Genomic DNA, 14,272 nt, shown 5'->3' on the forward strand with positions numbered 1-14,272 from the left:
CGAGTCCCATCTGAGGTGCTCAGTCAGATGAGAGAGTCTGCAGATGCTTTCTGACTGCAGAGTGTAAGAAATCAAAGCCTCATTTTGTGAATTGGTCTTTGGTTATCTGTAAATAGTGCACCAAGAAAGGGGTGGAAAAGCAACTCTTCAGATAATCCAACTTTTTCTTGGAATCAGACTAGATTTTAGAACAATTGGCTGTCAAGGATTGCCATGACCCAGAGCAAGTCATCGATTCCCATCCAGTTTGTACACTAAGCAGAGTGGCGCAGCGGAAGCGTGCTGGGCCCATAACCCAGAGGTCGATGGATCGAAACCATCCTCTGCTAGGTTCTCTTTAAGTCTACACTGATTGCAAACAGAAACCAACTCTGCAGCAAAACTTGTTTGACCAGCTACAAAAAATTACAAATTTTTTATTTCTCTTGATGAGTGTAGATATGCCCGACTGTAGGCAGACTGTAAGCAGAGTTGTGTAAGCAGAGCCCCAGTGGCCTAATGGATAAGGCACTGGCCTCCTAAGCCAGGGATTGTGGGTTCAAGTCCCATCTGGGGTGCTCAGTCAGATGACAGAGTCTGCAGATGCTTCCTGACTGCAGAGTGTAAGAAATCAAAGCCTTATTTTGTGAATTGGTTTTTGGTTATCTGTAATTAGTGCACCAAGAAAGGGGTGGAAAAGCAACTCTTCAGATAATCCAACGTTTTCTTGGAAGCAGACTAGATTTTAGAACAATTGGCTGTCAAGGATAGCCATGACCCAGAGCAAGTCATCGATTCCCATCCAGTTTGTGCACTAAGCAGAGTGGCGCAGCGGAAGCGTGCTGGGCCCATAACCCAGAGGTCGATGGATCGAAACCATCCTCTGCTAGGTTCTCTTTAAGTCTACACTGATTGCGAACAGAAACCAACTCTGAAGCGAAACTTGTTTGACCATCTACAAAAAATGTAATTTTTTTTATTTCTCTTGATAAGTGTCGATATGCCCGACTGTAGGCAGACTGTAAGCATAGTAGTTTAAGCAGAGTCCCAGTGGCCTAATGGATAAAGCACTGGCCTCCTAAGCCAGGGATTGTGGGTTCAAGTCCCATCTGGGGTGCTCAGTCAGATGAGAGAGTCTGCAGATGCTTCCTGACTGCAGAGTGTAAGAAATCAAAGCCTCATTTTGTGAATTGGTTTTTGGTTATCTGTAATTAGTGCACCAAGAAAGGGGTGGAAAAGCAACTCTTCAGATAATTAACGTTTTCTTGGAAGCAGACTAGATTTTAGAACAATTGGCTGTCAAGGATAGCCATGACCCAGAGCAAGTCATCGATTCCCATCCAGTTTGTACACTAAGCAGAGTGGCGCAGCGGAAGCGTGCTGGGCCCATAACACAGAGGTCGATGGATCGAAACCATCCTCTGCTAGGTTCTTTTTAAGTCTACACTGATTGCGAACAGAAACCAACTCTGAAGCGAAACTTGTTTGACCATCTACAAAAATATTAAAAAAAAAAAAAATTTCTTGATGAGTGTAGATATGCCCGACTGTAGGCAGACTGTAAGCAGAGTTGTGTAAGCAGAGCCCCAGTGGCCTAATGGATAAGGCATTGGCCTCCTAAGCCAGGGATCGTGGGTTCGAGTCCCATCTGGGGTGCTCAATCAGATGACAGAGTCTGCAGATGCTTCCTGACTGCAGAGTGTAAGGAATCAAAGCCTCAATTTATGAATTGGTTTTGTGTTATCCGTAATTAGTGCACCAAGAAAGGGGTGGAAAAGCAACTCCTCAGATAATCCAACTTTTTCTTGGAATCAGACTAGATTTTAGAACAATTGGCTGTCAAGGATAGCCATGACCCAGAGCAAGTCATCGATTCCCATCCAGTTTGTGCACTAAGCAGAGTGGCGCAGCGGAAGCGTGCTGGGCCCATAACCCAGAGGTCGATGGATCGAAACCATCCTCTGCTAGGTTCTCTTTAAGTCTACACTGATTGCGAACAGAAACCAACTCTGCAGCAAAACTTGTTTGACCATCTACAAAAAATTTTAATTTTTTCATTTCTCTTGATAAGTGTCGATATGCCCGACTGTAGGCAGACTGAAAGAAAACCGGTGTAAGCAGAGCCCCAGTGGCCTAATGGATAAGGCACTGGCCTCCTAAGCCAGGGATTGTGGGTTCGAGTCCCATCTGGGGTGCTCAGTCAGTTGACAGTTGAGAGAGACTGCAGAGTGTAAGAAATCAAAGCCTCATTTTGTGAATTGGTTTTTGGTTATCTGTAATTAGTGCACCAAGAAAGGGGTGGAAAAGCAACTCTTCAGATAATTAACGTTTTCTTGGAAGCAGACTAGATTTTAGAACAATTGGCTGTCAAGGATAGCCATGACCCAGAGCAAGTCATCGATTCCCATCCAGTTTGTACACTAAGCAGAGTGACGCAGCGGAAGCGTGCTGGGCCCATAACCCAGAGGTCGATGGATCGAAACCATCCTCTGCTAGGTTCTCTTTAAGTCTACACTGATTGCGAACAGAAACCAACTCTGCAGCAAAACTTGTTTGACCATCTACAAAAAATTTAATTTTTCTTATTTCTCTTGATAAGTGTCGATATGCCCGACTGTAGTCAGACTGTAAGCAGAGTAGTGTAAGCAGAGTAGTGTAAGCAGAGCCCCAGTGGCCTAATGGATAAGGCACTGGCCTCCTAAACCAGGGATTGTGGGTTCAAGTCCCATCTGGGGTGCTCAGTCAGATGAGAGAGTCTGCAGATGCTTCCTGACTGCAGAGTGTAAGAAATCAAAGCCTCAATTTATGAATTGGTTTTGTGTTATCCGTAATTAGTGCACCAAGAAAGGGGTGGAAAAGCAACTCTTCAGATAATCCAACTTTTTCTTGGAATCAGACTAGATTTTAGAACAATTGGCTGTCAAGGATTGCCATGACCCAGAGCAAGTAATCGATTCCCATCCAGTTTGTACACTAAGCAGAGTGGCGCAGCGGAAGCGTGCTGGGCCCATAACCCAGAGGTCGATGGATCGAAACCATCCTCTGCTAGGTTCTCTTTAAGTCAACACTGATTGCGAACAGAAACCAACTCTGAAGCGAAACTTGTTTGGCCAGCTACAAAAAATGTAAATTTTTTTATTTTTCTTGATAAGTGAAGATATGCCCGACTGTAGGCAGACTGTAAGCGGAGTGGTGTAAGCAGGGCCCCAGTGGCCTAAGCAGAGCCCCAGTGGCCTAATGGATAAGGCACTGGCCTCCTAAGCCAGGGATTGTGGGTTCGAGTCCCATCTGAGGTGCTCAGTCAGATGAGAGAGTCTGCAGATGCTTTCTGACTGCAGAGTGTAAGAAATCAAACCCTCAATTTGTGAATTGGTTTTCGGTTATCTGTAATTAGTGCAACAAGAAAGGGGTGGAAAAGCAACTCTTCAGATAATCCAACTTTTTCTTGGAATCAGACTAGATTTTAGAACAATTGGCTGTCAAGGATTGCCATGACCCAGAGCAAGTCATCGATTCCCATCCAGTTTGTACACTAAGCAGAGTGGCGCAGCGGAAGCGTGCTGGGCCCATAACCCAGAGGTCGATGGATCGAAACCATCCTCTGCTAGGTTCTCCTTAAGTCTACACTGATTGCAAACAGAAACCAACTCTGAAGCGAATCTTGTTTGACCATCTACAAAAAAAAAAAAAAATTCTTGATGAGTGTAGATATGCCCGACTGTAGGCAGACTGTAAGCAGAGTTGTGTAAGCAGAGCCCCAGTGGCCTAATGGATAAGGCACTGGCCTCCTAAGCCAGGGATCGTGGGTTCGAGTCCCATCTGGGGTGCTCTGTCAGATGACAGAGTCTGCAGATGCTTCCTGACTGCAGAGTGTAAGAAATCAAAGCCTCAAATTATGAATTGGTTTTGTGTTATCCGTAATTAGTGCACCAAGAAAGGAGTGGAAAAGCAACTCTTCAGATAATCTAACTTTTTCTTGGAATCAGACTAGATTTTAGAACAATTGGCTGTCAAGGATAGCCATGACCCAGAGCAAGTCATCGATTCCCATCCAGTTTGTGCACTAAGCAGAGTGGCGCAGCGGAAGCGTGCTGGGCCCATAACCCAGAAGTCGATGGATCGAAACCATCCTCTGCTAGGTTCTCTTTAAGTCTACACTGATTGCGAACAGAAACCAACTCTGAAGCGAAACTTGTTTGACCAGCTACAAAAAATGTAAATTTTTTTATTTTTCTTGATAAGTGAAGATATGCCCGACTGTAGGCAGACTGTAAGCGGAGTGGTGTAAGCAGGGCCCCAGTGGCCTAAGCAGAGCCCCAGTGGCCTAATGGATAAGGCACTGGCCTCCTAAGCCAGGGATCGTGGGTTCGAGTCCCATCTGGGGTGCTCTGTCAGATGACAGAGTCTGCAGATGCTTCCTGACTGCAGAGTGTAAGAAATCAAAGCCTCATTTTGTGAATTGGTCTTTGGTTATCTGTAAATAGTGCACCAAGAAAGGGGTGGAAAAGCAACTCTTCAGATAATCCAACGTTTTCTTGGAAGCAGACTATATTTTAGAACAATTGGCTGTCAAGGATAGCCATGACCCAGAGCAAGTCATCGATTCCCATCCAGTTTGTACACTAAGCAGAGTGGCGCAGCGGAAGCGTGCTGGGCCCATAACCCAGAGGTCGATGGATCGAAACCATCCTCTGCTAGGTTCTCTTTAAGTCAACACTGATTGCGAACAGAAACCAACTCTGAAGCGAAACTTGTTTGGCCAGCTACAAAAAATGTAAATTTTTTTATTTTTCTTGATAAGTGAAGATATGCCCGACTGTAGGCAGACTGTAAGCGGAGTGGTGTAAGCAGGGCCCCAGTGGCCTAAGCAGAGCCCCAGTGGCCTAATGGATAAGGCACTGGCCTCCTAAGCCAGGGATTGTGGGTTCGAGTCCCATCTGAGGTGCTCAGTCAGATGAGAGAGTCTGCAGATGCTTTCTGACTGCAGAGTGTAAGAAATCAAAGCCTCAATTTGTGAATTGGTTTTGGGTTATCTGTAATTAGTGCACCAAGAAAGGGGTGGAAAAGCAACTCTTCAGATAATCCAACTTTTTCTTGGAATCAGACTAGATTTTAGAACAATTGGCGGTCAAGGATTGCCATGACCCAGAGCAAGTCATCGATTCCCATCCAGTTTGTACACTAAGCAGAGTGACGCAGCGGAAGCGTGCTGGGCCCATAACCCAGAGGTCGATGGATCGAAACCATCCTCTGCTAGGTTCTCTTTAAGTCTACACTGATTGCGAACAGAAACCAACTCTGCAGCAAAACTTGTTTGACCATCTACAAAAAATTTAAATTTTTTCATTTCTCTTGATAAGTGTCGATATGCCCGACTGTAGGCAGACCGAAAGAAAAACAGTGTAAGCAGAGTCCCAGTGGCCTAATGGATAAAGCACTGGCCTCCTATGCCAGGGATTGTGGGTTCAAGTTCCATCTGGGGTGCTCAGTCAGATAAGAGAGTCTGCAGATGCTTCCTGACTGCAGAGTGTAAGAAATCAAAGCCTCATTTTGTGAATTGGTTTTTGGTTATCTGTAATTAGTGCACCAAGAAAGGGGTGGAAAAGCAACTCTTCAGATAATCCAACGTTTTCTTGGAAGCAGACTAGATTTTAGAACAATTTGCTGTCAAGGACAGCCATGACCCAGAGCAAGTCATCGATTCCCATCCAGTTTGTACACTAAGCAGAGTGGCGCAGCGGAAGCGTGCTGGGCCCATAACCCAGAGGTCGATGGATCGAAACCATCCTCTGCTAGGTTCTCTTTAAGTCTACACTGATTGCAAACAGAAACCAACTCTGCAGCAAAACTTGTTTGACCAGCTACAAAAAATTACAAATTTTTTATTTCTCTTGATGAGTGTAGATATGCCCGACTGTAGGCAGACTGTAAGCAGAGTTGTGTAAGCAGAGCCCCAGTGGCCTAATGGATAAGGCACTGGCCTCCTAAGCCAGGGATTGTGGGTTCAAGTCCCATCTGGGGTGCTCAGTCAGATGACAGAGTCTGCAGATGCTTCCTGACTGCAGAGTGTAAGAAATCAAAGCCTTATTTTGTGAATTGGTTTTTGGTTATCTGTAATTAGTGCACCAAGAAAGGGGTGGAAAAGCAACTCTTCAGATAATCCAACGTTTTCTTGGAAGCAGACTAGATTTTAGAACAATTGGCTGTCAAGGATAGCCATGACCCAGAGCAAGTCATCGATTCCCATCCAGTTTGTGCACTAAGCAGAGTGGCGCAGCGGAAGCGTGCTGGGCCCATAACCCAGAGGTCGATGGATCGAAACCATCCTCTGCTAGGTTCTCTTTAAGTCTACACTGATTGCGAACAGAAACCAACTCTGAAGCGAAACTTGTTTGACCATCTACAAAAAATGTAATTTTTTTTATTTCTCTTGATAAGTGTCGATATGCCCGACTGTAGGCAGACTGTAAGCATAGTAGTTTAAGCAGAGTCCCAGTGGCCTAATGGATAAAGCACTGGCCTCCTAAGCCAGGGATTGTGGGTTCAAGTCCCATCTGGGGTGCTCAGTCAGATGAGAGAGTCTGCAGATGCTTCCTGACTGCAGAGTGTAAGAAATCAAAGCCTCATTTTGTGAATTGGTTTTTGGTTATCTGTAATTAGTGCACCAAGAAAGGGGTGGAAAAGCAACTCTTCAGATAATTAACGTTTTCTTGGAAGCAGACTAGATTTTAGAACAATTGGCTGTCAAGGATAGCCATGACCCAGAGCAAGTCATCGATTCCCATCCAGTTTGTACACTAAGCAGAGTGGCGCAGCGGAAGCGTGCTGGGCCCATAACCCAGAGGTCGATGGATCGAAACCATCCTCTGCTAGGTTCTTTTTAAGTCTACACTGATTGCGAACAGAAACCAACTCTGAAGCGAAACTTGTTTGACCATCTACAAAAATATTAAAAAAAAAAAAAATTTCTTGATGAGTGTAGATATGCCCGACTGTAGGCAGACTGTAAGCAGAGTTGTGTAAGCAGAGCCCCAGTGGCCTAATGGATAAGGCATTGGCCTCCTAAGCCAGGGATTGTGGGTTCAAGTCCCATCTGGGGTGCTCAGTCAGATGTGAGAGTCTACTGATGCTTCCTGACTGCAGAGTGTAAGAAATCAAAGCCTCATTTTGTGAATTGGTTTTTGGTTATCTGTAATTAGTGCACCAAGAAAGGGGTGGAAAAGCAACTCTTCAGATAATCCAACGTTTTATTGGAAGCAGACTAGATTTTAGAACAATTGGCTGTCAAGGATAGCCATGACCCAGAGCAAGTCATCGATTCCCATCCAGTTTGTACACTAAGCAGAGTGGCGCAGCGGAAGCGTGCTGGGCCCATAACCCAGAGGTCGATGAATCGAAACCATCCTCTGCTAGGTTTTCTTTAAGTCTACACTGATTGCGAACAGAAACCAACTCTGCAGCAAAACTTGTTTGACCAGCTACAAAAAATTTAAAATTTTTTATTTTTCTGGATAAGTGTAGATATGCCTGCCTGTAGGCAGACTGTAAGCAGAGTAGTGTAAGCAGAGCCCCAGTGGCCTAATGGATAAGGCACTGGCCTCCTAAGCCAGGGATTGTGGGTTTAAGTCCCATCTGGGGTGCTCAGTCAGATGAGAGAGTCTGCAGATGCTTCACATTCAGCAATCACATTAAGGCCTACTTAATTTGGGAAAATGTGCTTAATTGCATAGACTTCATTTTTTAAAAATTACAGATTTTACGGATTTTTAAAGGAAAGTGGCACATTTCACAGCAGTCATTGAATAACACTCAAAAATTGACAGACAGAAAGAAGGAAGCTACAACACAAAGCACAGCCTACCTTAATAATATTCAGCGACGGTGTGAGGCTCCATGTTGTCTTAAAGTCGAAAATGCTCGTCCGTGTTTTGACACAGCCCCCTCTGCATCCAAAGAATTGGTTGGGAGCTTTCCAAACTTAGTTACACGAGTCGTGTTTTTAGCTGCTTTAGACTGTGACATCTTAGACATTTTGACTAACTGATTGCTAACTGAATTGCCATAGGATTGCTAGTGTAACAGACTTTTCTGTGGTGTAATGTACTGCCAATGTATGATGTATGTGTTTACGTATTGAGTGCATTTTGTCCCTTTGAGGATTCCATAACAATGGAAAAGTGCTTCTATACACACGTGATCATATCTCTGTAGTCTGTGCTGCACCTTAAAAGAACAAGCCAGTAAAGTATTATGCTCCCGGTAGTTTGTCTATGTACTTAAGTTTATTTCTTACTTTATAAACTCAGCAAACTGATGCTTGATTACACTAGGACCACCTCATAATGCAAATTAACCAGTAAACGTGAGTCGCTTGAATGCCATGCTGCCACTGTTGGGCCCTTAAGCAAGGCCCTCAACCCTCTCTGCTCCAGGGGCGCCATACAATGGTTGACCTGCGCTCTAACCCCAACTTTCAAACAAGCTGGGATATGTGAAGAAAGAATTTTGTTGTACAGTACATGTATATTTACAAATAAAGGCATTCTATTCTATTCCACAATACATAAAATTATTTGGACATGGGTTGAAAGCTTGTAATACTTTGTAATACTTATAGCTTAATAGCCTTAACTTAATAGCCTTTGGGAAATGTGAGCTAAGTGACTTTTTATTCATCTATCTATAAAACTGTATGAACAGTATACCCAAATCTCCATTTATTTATTGTTATAGTTTCAGACTGTATTATTATATTCTCCAGCACTAAAATGACAATGACTTTAATGGTCTCCCCAGTTTTTAGGACAAACATTATCACACCTTAGTGTAAAATTAGTAAAAGGGACGTGCTGGGTGGGTGGAAAGTAAAGTATCCTAAAAAACAAATAATACCATACATTCTCTTACATTGATTAGTATGGGCAATTTAATGTACCAAACTAACCTACACCCAGTTACTCAAAGTTTATCATATTATCATACTTCACGTACAAAATCTTCACTTAAGAACCTCAAGTACAGTTAGAATCAGATAGGATTCATCAAGGTGTTGCTGAACCTTGATAAACGCGGATTATAATCACACATTCATTGAACCCAATCATCATGTTCTGCAGCCTTATTAATAAGGCAACAGGTAAGGATGTACCTCACTGACGTAAACTTTAAGTAGTTAAACAACTGGGCTTATTAACGGTGAAAGGATTTTCAGTCATGGCAGGGCATATCCACGACTTAACTTTAAATCAGTACTAATCAACCATCAGACATCATTGCAACTGTTTAGTTTCATTACGGATTCTGAAGAAAAAGAAGCCTAAAACAAAGCAGTTTATGAAAGTAAGTGAAGTTTCTAGTACATTTGAGACGCGTTATTTGCATAAAGACATACCATTGGAGGGTTCTAGAAAAAACCGATTGATACTGAAAGACACCAGTGGAATTTAGTTTAAATAACGCGTGTGATAAAACAGAGGAACATATACAGCGGGTTTATATTTCAGAAACAGATCAGTGCTTGGAACAGATCTGTAGGAAAATCGCTCAATTTGTGAGAGAAAACAAAACAAGCAGTCAGGCGAGTTCCCAACAGCACCGTCCAATCAGCTTCCTTGCGCGTGACAATGAGCTAGCCAATAGAAATAAAGCAGGCGGGATTCTCAGTGTTGCCAACTTGGCTTAGCGAGTTTTCAGACCCTAACGACTGTTTTTCAAAAAAAGCGACTAGCGACATGTCTAGCGACTTTTTGTGGTGTTATTGTTGACTTTTGGAGACTCGGACATGAAAGCACATTTCGTTCTGCAGTTACTGTCCTTAACTAGCAGCGGGTGCTGCCGCTGTTCTGTTCATTTATCCTAACCATCGATTTGTCCTACCGAGCATGCGCACATCTGTTTTTGACTCAATGTGTAACGCCTATGATTCTGTGCTACCTTTGCCTAATTTATTTCTGCTAACGGTTAGTAATGTATGCTTTTAGTTTTAATTCCGTTTAAAGTTTAAGTGTATGTAATGCCGTTAATATGTAACTTATTTTTAAATAACCATCTACCAGCGACCGGTAATTTTTCAGTTGTGTACTTTCTTAGCAGTTCAGCTGGTACAGTAAAGGTTGTGTCTAATAAAGTGAATTACTGAGTGAATATGTTGAGCATTTACTACGTTATCTTGTACTTAGCTGTTTGTATACGTAAAACAATTTTTGTTGCTTTTCCCTTGTCAGTTGTTTTAATTATCTGTCCCTTTTTCCATGTTTTTGTAGCTATAGATAAGATCTGTGTGATCTATAGTTTTCTCACTGGGATCTTATCCAACAGGGTATAATAAATCACTGAGGCAATACCGATATTCCTCATAGAGGGTTAGCATATTATTTACTACAAATTGTTTTGTATACTGGCTAATATGAAAAGTAATTTAAATGTTATTTAATTAAAATCATAGATGATGTGCTACCTATAGTCAGAGGTGGAAAGCAACGAATTACATTTACTCGTGTTACTGTAATTAAATAGTTTTTTTTTTTTGTGTACTTGTACTTTTTGAAGTAGATCTTAAAACCGGTAATTTTACTTTTATTTAAGTATGTTTTGTAATAAAGGAGCTGTAATATACTGTAGGTATAGAATAGGGAGGGAAGGGTGATTTTTAAAAGTTTAACATGTTTGGAGTTCGATGTTTCGTTATTTGATAACATAGTCTGATGTCAAAGAATGGCAAAGTTTTGTCTTACATCTTGAAGGTTTTCTTTGGGTCAGTTCCTTGTTTTGAGTTCTGAGATTTGCAGTATGACTGTTGTTTGGTATTTGTTAGTGATGAAAAGAAGGCTGGTCTACAGAATCCACAATTAATGCCAACTTCAGTGGTTATACAGTTTGAAAAAAGTTTTATGGGATGGTCTGTACTAAAATAACACATTAAACATCCCTAAATGTTTTAAATGTTGTACCAACATGTTTTTTTCTATTATATTTTAAGTAACGTTTACTCTGAGTACATTTTAAATGAGTTACTTTTTACTTTAGTAGATTTTTAGGCTAGTAATTTTACTCGTACTTAAGTAAAAATTCATTAAAGTAATAGTACTTTTACTGGAGTACAATATATTAGTACTCTTTCTACCTCTGCCTATAGTTTATAATATATAGACCCATCGAGATGCAAATTAGGCGACTTTAAGGACAGCCAATGGCTACTTTCCTTACTGAGGAGTTGGCAACACTGGATTCGCTGGAAAAACGCTAATTCTTATTCTAACAGTTAACAATAAAACCAGCGCTTTAATGTAAATTGCTCAATGTTTATGATAACAGTAACGTCTACATTATGACCTCCCTGACACATACCCGAGTTTCTACAAGCAGTCATTCACTTCCAGACACAAGGTGGCGCAGTTGAGCCGCATGAGGATCTGGAATAAGGCTCCAGTCTCTTTACTACTTTTTCCTCCGTTATGACTGTTGTACATGGTCTTAGCATAAAGGCGTCATTTCTGCAGCGTAGAAACTGGATATAAAAATATAAATTCACAGCACACTGACTTAATTAAATATAACTGTTGACGTGTGAACGTTTGTGTACCTCTCATGAGTTAAAACAGCCAAATAATTTTCACCCTGGTTCATTAAATTATTACCAAAACCCACCCACTCTTTACCTTTTATTCACACCGCCATTTTGTTCCCTGCTATCCCAACGACCAACCCATAACATGAAAAAGTATTTAAAAAAATTATAGATTACAAATAAATAAACATATATCCCTAATGCCTCAATGTTTAGTAAAAAATATAATAAACTAACGTGTTGTGTTTAGTATTTAGTAGGTTCAAATCGCTAAAATCCTCCATCTCATGTTTCACCACAGGTCTCAGCCAAAGTAAACTTGACACCCCAGGTGGTGCACTACTTAGATACACTACTACTTAGGCCAGTATGTGGTTTAGGACGAAGCCCACTCACCATGTTGCATATCACGATTGTCTTAAACAGGCTGCAGTCTCACCTGTCTGCTGTAATAGTTGTACCCTTCAGATTAAATTAAAATATATGTGTATGTGTTTTTTACACAGCTATTAATAATGTATGATAAGTGTATCATACAGTGATAGCTCAGTGGTTAAGGTACTGGACTAGTAAACAGATAGTTGCTGGTTCAAGCCCCACCACCACCAAGTTGCCACTGTTGGTTCCCTGAGCAAGGCCCTTAACCCTCAATTGCTCCTGTGTAAGTCGCTTTGGATAAAAGTGTCTGCTAAATGCTGAAAATGTAAATGTATCACAATTCAATATTTATTTAGATGTATCACATTAATATTTGTAATTACTAGTTCGTTAAAATGATCAACATATAGCTATTTTTAAATAACTAACCTAACATATAATTGACCACCTTACTAGGAACACCTGTGCTACTGTTAATTCATGTTCTTATCAAATTAGTGGCATCAAGCACAAAACAACAGGACAGTGGTAGCCTGGTAGGTAGCACTTTGGGCTTTTAATCAGAGGGTTGAGCGTTCAAATCCTGGCAAGGCCCTTAACCTTCTCTGCTCTAGGGGCACCATACAATGCCAGACTCTGTCTTCTGACCCCACCTTTTAAACAAGCTGGGATATGTGAAGGGAGAATTTTGTTGTACTCTATATGTATATTTGACAAATAAAGTCATTCTATTCTATTCTATAATGCATACAATTATTCAGTCATGGGTCAAAAGCTTGTAATACTTGTATCAACTAATAGTTTGTGGGAAAATTTGAGCTAAGTGACTTTATATTGATCTCTCTATAAAACTGTATAAATAGTATAGCCAAATCTCCATGTATTTATTTTTATAGTTTCAGGCTATATTATAATATTCTCCAGCACTAAACTGACAATGACTTTATTGGTCTCCACAGTTTTCAGAACAAACACTATCACACCTGGGTCAATTAGTAGAAGGGATGTGTTTTAGTAGGTGGGAGGGAAATGAAGTATCCAGATAATACCATACATTCATTTAGTTTTTGAAGTATGGGGCAATTTAATGTTGCAAATTCACCTTCTGCAAAATCTGAGCATCCAAATCAAAACCAAACAAACACAGAGAACAAGCTTAACTAGGACACTATTAAACTGTGAAACAATAGTGAAAAGTTTTACAGGTTTTTCCTACTTAGTGTCCTTTCACATCCTACAAAAGAAATATGACAAAATATTACAGATATTTGTTTGGGGATAATAATATAAAATTTAATTTTAAAAAATCAACTAAATTGCTATACAGAAAACTATTACCTTACATGGTGATATATGTTACAAACATGGAATCACCAATGTTTTTTTTTGTTTTGTTTGTTTATTTTTAATATTGTCTAGCTTGAATGCTGCACAGCAATATGTTTACAAAGAACCTTTTGCATGTTATTCCAATGTTTGTATGGGATTCCACTGGGTACTTGGTTTTCCTCCCACCTCCTAACAGTACAGAGTGGCAGCTTTAAATAACTTCTAGGTGTGAGTAAGTGAATGTGTGTTGTCCAATAGTGTATTAGCTCCCTGTCCTTGCTGTATTTCTACCTTGCAACCAGTGTTTCAAGCTAGTGTCAGATACACAGTGACCATAACCAGGATGAAGTGAATCATTGTGTCCTGTTGGTGTCAGACTCACAGAGACCCTGAACAAAATAAGAATGACCCAGTTGCCAGTGAACAAAAACTGATATCATATCAGATTTCTAGTGCCCTGCAGGCCCACATGAGTGTATTTATTCCTTCTTGGTATCTGACACTAGCCTGAAACACTGGGTGCAAGGTTTCAGGGAGCCAATACATTACAGGGCAACACACATTTACTTACTCACACCTAGAAGTTATTTAAAGCTGCCACTCTGTCTACTGTTCGGAGGTGGGAGGAAAACCAAGTACCCAGTGGAATCCCATACGGACATTGGAATAACATGCAAAAGGTTCTTTGTAAACATATTGCTGTACAGCATTCAAGCTAGACAACTTTTTTCTTCTTCTTCCTCGGCCTTTGTCCCGTTTGGTTGCAGGGGTCGGCTCTCGGCGGATCATGATCCGCATTAATTTGGCACAATTTTTATGCCAGATGCCCTTCCTGACACAACCCTCCCTATTTTATCCGGGCTTGGGACTGGCACTACAATGCACTGGTTTATGCATCTAGTGGCTAGGTATCTATTTGACAATTCAGTGTTTCCAATTAGCTTGGTGGCATGTTTTTGGACTGTGGGAGGAAACCCACGCAGACACGGGGAGAACATGCAAACTCCACACAGAAAGGAC

The 14,272-nt window shown here is 41.2% G+C and overlaps 13 non-coding genes across 13 annotated transcripts in view; 12 read left to right on the forward strand and 1 right to left on the reverse strand.

Moving 5' to 3' along the window:
* Positions 1-18, forward strand: part of trnar-ccu (transfer RNA arginine (anticodon CCU)) — a 73-nt gene extending 55 nt beyond the window's left edge. Inside the window, exon 1 of the tRNA in view lies at positions 1-18. This exon is cut by the window's left edge and continues 55 nt beyond it. This is a non-coding gene — a tRNA (tRNA-Arg).
* Positions 19-484: 466 nt separating this feature from the next.
* Positions 485-557, forward strand: trnar-ccu (transfer RNA arginine (anticodon CCU)). The gene has a single exon. It is a non-coding gene; the product is annotated as a tRNA-Arg (tRNA).
* A 1,005-nt stretch (positions 558-1,562) lies between these two features.
* trnar-ccu (transfer RNA arginine (anticodon CCU)) lies at positions 1,563-1,635 on the forward strand. The gene has a single exon. It is a non-coding gene; the product is annotated as a tRNA-Arg (tRNA).
* Positions 1,636-2,101: 466 nt separating this feature from the next.
* trnar-ccu (transfer RNA arginine (anticodon CCU)) lies at positions 2,102-2,174 on the forward strand. Its single transcript has one exon. It is a non-coding gene; the product is annotated as a tRNA-Arg (tRNA).
* A 469-nt stretch (positions 2,175-2,643) lies between these two features.
* trnar-ccu (transfer RNA arginine (anticodon CCU)) lies at positions 2,644-2,716 on the forward strand. Its single transcript has one exon. It is a non-coding gene; the product is annotated as a tRNA-Arg (tRNA).
* A 486-nt stretch (positions 2,717-3,202) lies between these two features.
* On the forward strand, positions 3,203-3,275 carry trnar-ccu (transfer RNA arginine (anticodon CCU)). Its single transcript has one exon. It is a non-coding gene; the product is annotated as a tRNA-Arg (tRNA).
* Positions 3,276-3,733: 458 nt separating this feature from the next.
* trnar-ccu (transfer RNA arginine (anticodon CCU)) lies at positions 3,734-3,806 on the forward strand. The gene has a single exon. It is a non-coding gene; the product is annotated as a tRNA-Arg (tRNA).
* Positions 3,807-4,292: 486 nt separating this feature from the next.
* On the forward strand, positions 4,293-4,365 carry trnar-ccu (transfer RNA arginine (anticodon CCU)). Its single transcript has one exon. It is a non-coding gene; the product is annotated as a tRNA-Arg (tRNA).
* Positions 4,366-4,851: 486 nt separating this feature from the next.
* Positions 4,852-4,924, forward strand: trnar-ccu (transfer RNA arginine (anticodon CCU)). The gene has a single exon. It is a non-coding gene; the product is annotated as a tRNA-Arg (tRNA).
* A 1,005-nt stretch (positions 4,925-5,929) lies between these two features.
* Positions 5,930-6,002, forward strand: trnar-ccu (transfer RNA arginine (anticodon CCU)). Its single transcript has one exon. It is a non-coding gene; the product is annotated as a tRNA-Arg (tRNA).
* A 1,005-nt stretch (positions 6,003-7,007) lies between these two features.
* trnar-ccu (transfer RNA arginine (anticodon CCU)) lies at positions 7,008-7,080 on the forward strand. The gene has a single exon. It is a non-coding gene; the product is annotated as a tRNA-Arg (tRNA).
* Positions 7,081-7,546: 466 nt separating this feature from the next.
* On the forward strand, positions 7,547-7,619 carry trnar-ccu (transfer RNA arginine (anticodon CCU)). Its single transcript has one exon. It is a non-coding gene; the product is annotated as a tRNA-Arg (tRNA).
* Positions 7,620-9,005: 1,386 nt separating this feature from the next.
* On the reverse strand, positions 9,006-9,138 carry LOC134332983 (U8 small nucleolar RNA). Its single transcript, XR_010015330.1, has one exon. It is a non-coding gene; the product is annotated as a U8 small nucleolar RNA (small nucleolar RNA).
* Positions 9,139-14,272: the final 5,134 nt, after the last annotated feature.

This window comes from Trichomycterus rosablanca, chromosome 18, assembly GCF_030014385.1.
Source record: "Trichomycterus rosablanca isolate fTriRos1 chromosome 18, fTriRos1.hap1, whole genome shotgun sequence".
In the NCBI taxonomy this organism is placed as follows: Eukaryota; Metazoa; Chordata; class Actinopteri; order Siluriformes; family Trichomycteridae; genus Trichomycterus; species Trichomycterus rosablanca.